This window comes from Gossypium arboreum, chromosome 6 (genome assembly GCF_025698485.1).
Source record: "Gossypium arboreum isolate Shixiya-1 chromosome 6, ASM2569848v2, whole genome shotgun sequence".
NCBI classification, from domain to species: Eukaryota; Viridiplantae; Streptophyta; class Magnoliopsida; order Malvales; family Malvaceae; genus Gossypium; species Gossypium arboreum.
The window spans coordinates 141,670,407-141,678,520 of record NC_069075.1 but is presented as its reverse complement, the minus strand read 5'-3'; the positions used below and the strand labels follow the sequence as shown (position 1 = coordinate 141,678,520).

Sequence of the window (8,114 nt, the reverse complement as noted above, 5' to 3'; positions counted from 1 at the left end):
GAGTTTTGACAAACAGAAATTGAAATTACCTCAACATGCCCTGAGGCTCAACTCAACTCTCGTAATATGAATTGATTTTTGAAAACAGAAATAAAACATCAACCTGTCGTCTGGTGGAACTAGGTGTCTTTTCCTTTAATTCTATCATCATATCTTCTTGTTCTACTGGAGTACTTGTATATGTCACGCATGATGTTATCATGATATGCACATGTTTGTCTTAAATGCCTTTATGCCTACATGATTATGCTATGCGCCTTAGGCATGTTTGTCGTATGTCCTTTTCCGTCATGATTTTTGATGATCTGTGTTCATTGCTTCGACTCTTGACTTTCTCTTCAGTACCCGCACCCGTCCTCAAGCTTCACGAATAATCAGATTTCTCGATATCACTCTTTTGCCCTGGTTGAGCTTTGTCCTTGCTTTGAGGCTCTTGTACTTATCAAATTCTCATCCGGTAATACTCAACATTTGTTTTGTTTGGAGCATGAACTCTTCCACGTTTCTTAATCAAGAATCCTTTTGAGTATGTCTTCTTGCATAGAAATTTTTGAGTCTGAAAATGCTTCAAATGTCAGTAGTCTTGTTGTTTGACTTGTTTCTTGAATCTTTTTACTCCTTGGGCCCAAACTCGCTTCATTAGGATGCCCTTTCGGTTTTCATCCTAATTTTGTTTATCAAGACGCCCTTTTCAAGTTTTCATCTCGATCTTCTTCTCTCTTTTTTTTTTAAGGCGTCATTACTCATTGCCCATCGTGACTCTATTATCAAGTAGTACGCCCTAATGCTCGGTTAGTATTTTGACCCAAAATCAAAGAAATAATCATGTTTTGCTCAACCAGTTTGCCCCACCGTAACTTGAGTCCATTCCACTGTAATTTGGGGATACAAGGTTGCCATTATCCTTAAACCATTCCACTGCAATTTCGCTATAGGATCAGATCCTCATCAGTAACTCAAGGGTATCGATCGTAATTTGTTCCATCAATGATATTTTTGATGAAAAAATCGAGGAGATAAACTCAATTTGAGCTCAAATATTTCCAACCCTTACACTTGGTAAGCTCTTGAACAACTGACTGGTTTCAGGTTCTTGTACTATTTAGAAGCTTTTAGAGTAATATGCAAAATTCCTTTTATAAAAGTATGATTAGTCCATTAATCATTATTTCAATGCGAAATGCTTGAAAAGGATCGAACTGATGGACAAGAAGAAAATCGGTTAAGAGCATAGCTCGAAACAAACAAGTTGAACAATGAGAGTAAATGCAAGTTTATTGGAAGTCCATTTTGAAAAGAATAAGATAATCAAAGATAAATTCAGAAATGGGTAAAATGGAAAGCTAAGTGCCCCAAATATCACAGCCTGAGCTTCTCTGTACAAACTCCTTTGAGACTATTTTGAGTTCAACATGTGTTTAGGGGATTCAGAGTACTTTGTCGATGCCCCAAGACGTAGCATACTTCTTTACTGTCAATTCAAGTATAGCAAGACTACCATATGCTCCACCTTTGAACAAAATTTGAGCTGCCTTTTTCAGGTTTTCAACTCAAAACCCCTTTGGTCTCAAGGTGCCCTTTGCGGGTTTTCACCTTGACCTCTCCATTTTCTTCTTTTTTTTTTTGAATGAAGGTCACAAGGCGCCCTTTGCGGGTTTTCACCTTGGCCACTCCTTTTCAAGTATTTCGGATGAATCCGAATTTAGGATTGGATCGGTGTTCTTCGAGGAAGCCTCCTTTACCTCATAAAGTTCTTAAGCATCCATTTCCCTTTGAAATCCTTTCGTATAGAAAGGATCTTCTGCAATACCAAGTTCCAACTATGAAATTCCTTTGGGTGAACCATTTCCACCATAACTCAGCATCATGCACGTTTGACCTTCAAACCCTTTTCTGCAGTCAAGTTTAATGAAGACATTTTACTTCATCCAATTCTTGATTCAATCAAAGCTTGGAGAAAAGAATCTTAATTTCCACGGATGTAAACACCTCTAATGCCCCAAAGAAGGTCCCGGTCAACTTTAATAAGCACAAAGAGTAAAAGGTAGCTTCTTATGCCAATATTTACAAGTCTCGGTCACCTTCTATAACTTTTCTTGATTTTTGTATTTTTCTTTTAGCAGCCTTTGTTGCATTGTGATATGACATTGTACAGTTACGCATTAAAACATGATTCTTTCTGGCATTTGATTTCTTTTTTGTTTTTTTCTTGTCTTTTTTCTTTTTGTTTTTTGTTTTTTTTTTTGTTTTTCTTTTCATGACTGTCGACTTTATAATATTGACATATGAAGCTACATTCATCTTCTTAGTGAAGCAATTGACGGCCACGACGATGATGTCGATTGGAAGCTTTTGACGAGATTATCCCCAGAACATCTATGCCCCACGTATTGAAAAGTTTGTGAAGAGATGAAAGAAGCACGTGAGTCTTGACGTCATAACTGATGCTATTCCCTTCCCATGGTGGACCAACAACATCCGATCCTCATTGATTAGCTTGGCTATTGCAGAACCATTATCATGTGTTCTCTAGAAACCCTTATGGACCTCTTTCAAGATGTTCCTAAGTGCGTCTTAATATGATCGTGCGAAAACATCCTTGAATTCTTGAAAATAACTCAATAGTCTTGCCTTATTTCTGCGGTGGGCTAGGTTTCGATCTTCATCCCTTTCCTAAGCTCACAATGTCAGCTGACCCTTTGTAAGTTAGGGTCTGTCTTTTGTCTCATTCTGTCATCTTCACGAGTCGTAAGATAGACACAATCTCTGTCATCTTCGAAGTCCAGAGATCCTTCTAGACACATATCTTACTCCAAAGGGAGTTAGTAACAGCGTCGCTCGTGACATTGATATTTGGGGACCTGCTGTGGGTGCGAAGGCAAATTCTAGAGAATAAATGATTCTAAGGATGATTATTTGTATAGGATGATCATGAATGTAAAATAAAAGAATAAATAATAAAAGAATCTATAAATAGAATAAAATTTACTCAAAAGGATGCATTTTATTGAAATAAAAATCTTGGACCGAAACCTATTTCTCAGAAGAAATCTTATCACCTCTAGGTCTTAAGGCAATAAGTATGTTTTGAATATTACTCTAGATTAGCTTTAAAAGTACACAGATCTCTTCCACTGTACCATTATTCAAAACACTCCTAAGTATGTAAAATTTGGGTACGAATTAGAAGTATAGTGGCTTCCTATTCCCACCACATGGGTTTCTGGCTCTTTTTTCTTCATGGGTGCTACCCTTTTGAGCTCTCAGGGCATTCCATCCTTCCATTTTTGATGGCATTCTCTATAAGTTCCCCGGATATCACAATGTTCGCAAAGTCTTTCGTAGCACTTCCTACCAACTTGTCATAGAATGGTGTTCTCAGAGTATTGATGAAAAGGACTGTTATCTCAGTCTTAGTCAATGATGGTTCTACTTGAGCCTAGATATCTCTCCACCTTTGAGCATATTGCCTAAAGGTTTCTGCTGGTTTCTTTTCCATCCTTTGTAGAGTCATTCGATCAGGCACCATGTCAGACATATGCTTGTACTGCTCGTAAAATGCTGATGCCAAGTCCTTCCAGGATCGAATCTTTTCTCTACTAAGTTGATTGTACCACCGAAGAGCTGACCCTGTTAAACTATCTTGAAAGCAATGTATGAGTAGTTTATCCTCGTTCACATAACCCGTCATTTTTCGGCAAAACATGACCAGATGCGCCTTTGGACATCTTGTCCCATCATACTTCTCAAAATCAGGCACTTTGAACTTCGGGGGAAAAATCAGATCAGGTACCAAACTGAGTTCTTTGGCACCTAGTGCGGAGAAGACTTCAGTGCCTTCTATCGCTTTGAGTCTTTCCTCTAGACCCTATATTTTGCGTCATGGTTATCGATTTCAACTTGGCTACCTCTGTTGGTCATCCAGATCCGGGACCGATGGATCGCAAGACTAGCCCCGGTTTGACGCGAATATTCCTTGCCCCAAATTAGTGGGCGGAGCGGTGGCATAGGTCGATGTTCCAATCCAAAGGGTTCCCTTAAGTATACCCTCTCGTGTTGTATATGCGGCGGTGGAGTGAATCCTGGGGGATAGAGTGGATCTTGATCATGGTGAATTCTTGATCGAGACTCCTCAATGTCAGGGCTCCGCATGGGTCCTTTTCCTTTAACTAGAGCTGACATCATCTCCATCATCTTGGCCATTTGATCTCTTTGCTCGAGTGATTTCTCTCGAGATCTCACCATTAGGTCTCTCGTCTCTTGTTGCGATTTGGCCAGTTGCTCTTGTAATTCCTTTTGAGCCCTTTCCAACCTTTCAATTTTCTCGTTGAATTCAGCCTCCATCACTTTAGCTTGTCGGCGCGTTTTATACTGATGACGTGGTTCCAGTCTTGTGGTATTACAACTGCGAATTATATATTTTGTCTTCAGCGACCGAGTATGGGATATGCAATGTATGAATGGATGCATGAATGAATGCATGAACGTCAAATGAATGTCAGTCATGAATGAATATGCAAAAATTTGGTGTTAATTTCAAGATAGCCCCTATTTAGGCATTTCCTTAATCAAAGGAGTATTACACAATGTTTGGATCACTCGTATAATTGACTCCTCCATTAGAAACCCGTTTTTGGCAACCAATCTCTAATCAACACCTTCCTAACAAGATGCCTTCGATGCATGATGAAAAATAAAAATACAGACAAACGACCTTGGTTAGCGCAACACATATAAACAGAGAAAAACTGGGAAAATCTAACAAATTAAGCTACTTGGTCCAAGGACTCGATTCCTTACTTGGAAAGCACAAATGTAAAAGAAATAGAAGGTAAGATGTGCTTTTCCGTGTACTTATTTCGGTGACTACCAAACGAGCGGAGGTTCGACATGGCTCTAGTTGGGTGGCTCGTATGGTTCACTATATGTGGTTTTGGTTCTAGACGGGTACTCGAATTGGTCGTACTATCATCTGCTAAGATTAGTGTGAAGCCTCGGTCATAACCCATCACAGGCTCACGAGTTCAATTCGAGGGATTACATTTACTTATGCCTATGCGGAGGGACAAGTTAACTCACGAAAGCATAAGTCATATGTAACCCGAAAGTATTCACTAGCCTGTGCGGAGGGACGAGTTAACTCACGAAGGCATAGCGTTTACTTTCACTTAAACGGACAGAGCCCGGGTAGAGAGCTTATGTTATGCAAAATGCAAGTGCACGGTGTGTGGGAGAAACTTGCAATCCTTCCGTTTATTTTAAAACTACAAAACTAAAACGAAAGATAAAACAAATTAGGAGATACGTATGTATGATTTTAAAAAAAAACAAAACTTAAGGATCATGATTAAATATTAATTTGAACGAGGAATTTTGAAAATTTCGACAATGCACGATTAATTCGACTCGACTCTCAAAAAAAAAGGTTAGGGTCCCCAGTGGAGTCGCCAGCTGTAGCGACGTAAAAAAAAAATTTTAAGCTTTCGGTCGCTAATTGAGGTAATTTATTAGAAATTTGAAAAATCGACTTTCGTTTTTTTTTAAAAAGGGGAGTCGCCACCGATCTTTTTTTAGGTGTGATCGGACACGTAATAAATCATCTTTTTTGAAAAGAAAATTTATTTGAACAAAAATGAAGGCCAAATTTGGGTCTACGCAAAAATCCAGAGAAAAATAAGGTTCGGACTCGTTACGCACGAGGAAGGTATTAGCACCCTCGCGCCCAAAATTGGTATCTTGTTAAACACGCGTTGTCTTTAATTTCAAAGAACGGATTCAATTTAATATTTAATCATGATCCAATTGAAAATGAGAAATTTTAAAACACGAAAATTTTGAAAACACGAAAATTTTGAAACCTGAATTTTCTTTTTTTTAGAAAACACGAAAAATTTTGGAAACACGAAAAGTTTACAACACTAGAATTTTGACAAATTACCTATCCTCATCTGCATTTTAAAAATAAAATTTGATCACTTACCAATAATCACAAAAATAAATATCCTATTTCAAAACACAAGAATTTTTAAATTTTTCGATTTTTCAAAAGGACGTCCCATTTTTAGCACGAGCCAATGATATTCACCCAACATAGCGATGAAATCAACGACCTTATGTTAAATCGATCGTTGCCTTATTTATTAAAATTAATTAGAAGAAAATAATAATATTTCTAAAATAATAAAAGGAAACTAATAATAATGTTGTAATAATATGTGATCTAAAATATATATTAAATTCGAATGAGTAAATAATAATAAAAAGGGTAAGAATATACCAAGTCCAATATTATGGGTTACTGAAATTAATCTCTTTTCTCCTCGGGTTCTTTGAAATGGGCCTTTGTTGGTGATCACATCGGATTAAATTGTCATAAATAGAGTCGGGTTGACCCGACTATTTAAAAATTTATTTATTTATTTATTTATTTTATTATTTTTTCAAACCAAACTAAACCCAACTCACTAATTTAAAATAATAATAATAATACAAACCAACCCAACTCACTAACTTAATAAACCCAACACAACCAACCCAACCCACTAACTTAACATATCACCCAACATACTAATTAACCCAAACTAAATTTAACCCATCAAACCTTACATAAACCAACCCATTAACTAAAATATTTCTTTCTTTTTTTAATACTAACCCCCCCAAAACAAACAAATCTCCAGCAGCAAACAAAGAAAGAAAGAAGAGATCCAAGCTTCAAGCCGCCGAACCCCTCTTTTTCCTTCCACCGTGCACGCCACCAACAGCCATCGTATGCGCCGCGTGAAATCAAGCTACGGGTAGTTGAGATTTGGGTTTTGGGGTGGCTTATAATCGATTGGCTCGAGTATTTAGAGTGGGTTTCGGTTTGAGAGCTTGGTTGTGGTGTTAATGGTGGTTAGTCCTTGGTTGCTTGGTTGCTTGCCGGATATTGAAGTTTTTTTTCTTGCTTAGATTGTTGAATGTTCCTTTTTTGGTTTTTTTTGCTGGAAATTTTTTGCTGGAATTTTTTTGCTGAAATTTTTTGGCTAGAATTTTTTTGCTGGAAATTTTTTTGCTGGAATTTTTTTGCTGGAATTTTTTTTGCTGCTGGAATTTTTTTGCTGGAAAAATTTTCTTGCTGCTGGAATTTTTTTGCTGGAAAATTTTTTTTGCTTCCCCCCCTTTTTACACTTGTTTTCATGGCTTTTATAGCCTTTACACTTTCATTTTCTATTAGTTTCTATCTCTTCATTGCTGCTTGCAAGGTATAGAGGTGCCAGGCATGCGGGGATGGTGTTGGCAGAAGCATGGGGCGTGGTAGCCGATATGGTGGTGACCAAAGATGGTGCTAGTGTCAGAGGAAAGTGGGGTGTGGTAGCCAAGGTTTCTTGTTGTCTGTTTCTCTTCTTTTTTTTTTTATGTTGGGCTAGTTGAGTATTGGGCTAGTGGTATTTGGGCTATGGGATTTGATTTGTTGGTTTGGGTTTAATGGGTCTTGTGTATTGGGTAGGTGGGTCAAAATTGTAAATGGGGCAAAATTTGGGCTAGAACAGAAAGTATGTTACATGTGAGTGATTAGTTCATGAAGGGATTTTCGGTTATGTTGTTTTGTATGAGTAATGGATTGTTGAGTTCATGCTATTATGAATAAAATTGATTAAGAGAGGCTTGAGATAATTAAATATGCATGTTGGTGGTAAGATGAGCATTCGGTTTTTATCATGGAAGCATAGGGAGCTTGTTAAAAGTTGAATTTTAGAAAAGTTAAATGTGTGTGTGCTTGTGCTAGTGCCGAATGTGCCTAGGGTGATTTAGCATTGAGTTTGGTGTTATATGAATTGAGTTTTATGGTTTTGGATTTTTAAGTGTTGTTAAATACTTTGAATAATATATATAAGTGGCTTTGATATGTGAAATTCGGCCAAGTGGTTATAAGCATGATTTTAGAAATTCAATGATATTCGGCCGATTTGAATAATTCATGGCACCCCAAGCAAATTAGTTTTAGATGTTAATAAATATTGAAATTATTTAAGCATATTACCGAATGTGATTTTAGTTAATGATTCGATTATGAGTGCTGATTTGTTTTATAATTAGCCGAATGTGTATATGTATACTATGAAGTGGTTTAG

General features: G+C 37.2%; 1 long non-coding RNA gene across 1 annotated transcript; it reads left to right on the top strand.

The window, feature by feature from the left end:
- Window positions 1-6,619: 6,619 nt before the first annotated feature.
- Window positions 6,620-7,895, top strand: LOC128294174 (uncharacterized). Its single transcript, XR_008284451.1, has 2 exons — window positions 6,620-6,894; window positions 7,245-7,895. It is a non-coding gene; the product is annotated as an uncharacterized LOC128294174 (long non-coding RNA).
- Window positions 7,896-8,114: the final 219 nt, after the last annotated feature.